The following is a 1,884-nucleotide window of genomic DNA, read 5'->3' as shown; positions in this document are numbered from 1 at the left end:
TACTTTGTTAATAATAAATAAATGATCTTCTGGAGCGATGACATCTTATTTTCTAGTCTAAATATAATAAATAATATGTGGTCGTCAACAAAAATCATCCATCGTGGTTTCTTCTACGTCCCTTAATCTTGAATCTGTCTTTAGGGAATGAGATTAGCGGAAGAGTAGCGTCTCTTGATTGGACGTCACCCATAGTCTGTGACGTCACCGGCGGAAAAGTTATTAGAGAGAGAACGTCATGTTGGTTGTGCGCATGCGTCTCTCGTTCTCTCTCTAATAACTTTTCCGCCGGTGACGTCACAGACTATGGGTGACGTCCAATCAAGGGACGCTACTCTTCCGCAAATCTCATTCCTTAAACATCCTGCTACCTTACGATTCAATAATATGTAATCTATTCATTATTAGTCCTCCGAAGGACTGGTTACATATAAACACTTCCAATGAGTTTGGAACCGGAAGAATAGGTGTGACGTCACGATTTCTCTGACCTTATTTTGCTAACTGAGCTTGCATGCACGCGATAGGAACAAATTTCGGATTACAATACGCAGGAAATATTATATGTATTCTACTCCCCAAATGATTTTGATTTATGTTATATTTACATTCGGAGACATTAAGAATAAATCAAAATTTAAAAATTACGCCAAATCTTGTTATTTGCCTTACTTTAGTTAAATTTATTGCTAGACAGTGTGCAATCGAAAAATGGTTTAATTACCGTACTGCTATGTCGTCAAGTGGTATGTATGACACGAGCCATTGGACCGGAAAATCCAAGGTTCGAGTCCCGCTCTGAGCGGCAGATAGTGGATTCCTTGGAAAGGGTTCTTTACTCACCTTCTCTCGTCGTATTCGGGTGTAAAATGATCGAGTACCTAGCCGTTAACAGCGCTATCTCTGTCCGAAAAAAAAGTAATAATATCGCGTAACAGGCGTCATGTCTCGTCCTACATGTAAACTTTTGCTGTTGGATAGAGGCCTCTTGTATGGCGCTGTAAGAACGTTTAGTGGAAATTGCTCTGTATAAAAGCTCAACTTTTGTTTCTTTGTTTGTTGTTTTTTTAAAAATCCGATTCAAAAACAATAAAAATGAGATTTTATGATAAATCTTGTTGTCTGCCTTACTTAAAGTTAAATTTGATTCTTGACAATTTGCAGTCCAAAAATATTTTGTTATTATTTTTGTGCGGCTATGTGGTTTTGTAGTAGGACACTCGCTTTCAGATCGGAAGGTCCTGGGTTCGAGCCTCGCTCGGCGCATAGTTGAGTCCTTGGAAAAGACTCTTTACTCAGATTCTCTCACCGTACTCATGTGTAAAATGAATACCTGGCCGTTTACAGCGTTGTCTCCGTCCGAAACAATTGTAATATCGCCTTACGGGCGTCATATCCCGTCCTACACGTTAAGTGTTGCTGTTGGCCAGGGATCCCTTGTAAAGAGCTTTGAGCACGTTTAGTGGATATTGCGCTAAATAAAAAAGCTCAATATCATGTTGTGATTGCGGGTTGCAAAATCAAAGACCCAACAGAACTTATGCCAGGCTCACGAATGGATGGCAATCGAAAACAGTTGGTCGCATCAAACCGACAGGCCACGACAGGACTGCTGCAAACATGCATCGATGGAGTCTGAACGTAGCAATCGTAAAGTTATAGCCTGACACTGACCAAAAAATGACGTCAAAATGCCAGTCTTTTGCCACAAAAGAAAACAATTCGTGAGTTGTATTCAATAGTTCAACCAATGAAATGACGACAACTCACTAGACAAACCTAGACACAAACCTAAAAAATGACGTCAAACTGCCAGTCCTAGAGGGTTCTAGTCTCAGGCTATATGTTAATGATGGCTACGGTCTGAGGGAGTCAGCCCACTGT

This window comes from Berghia stephanieae, chromosome 8, assembly GCF_034508935.2.
Source record: "Berghia stephanieae isolate SIO BIC M18660-M18661 chromosome 8, UCSD_Bste_1.3, whole genome shotgun sequence".
NCBI classification, from domain to species: Eukaryota; Metazoa; Mollusca; class Gastropoda; order Nudibranchia; family Aeolidiidae; genus Berghia; species Berghia stephanieae.
This window is presented reverse-complemented; position numbering follows the sequence as displayed.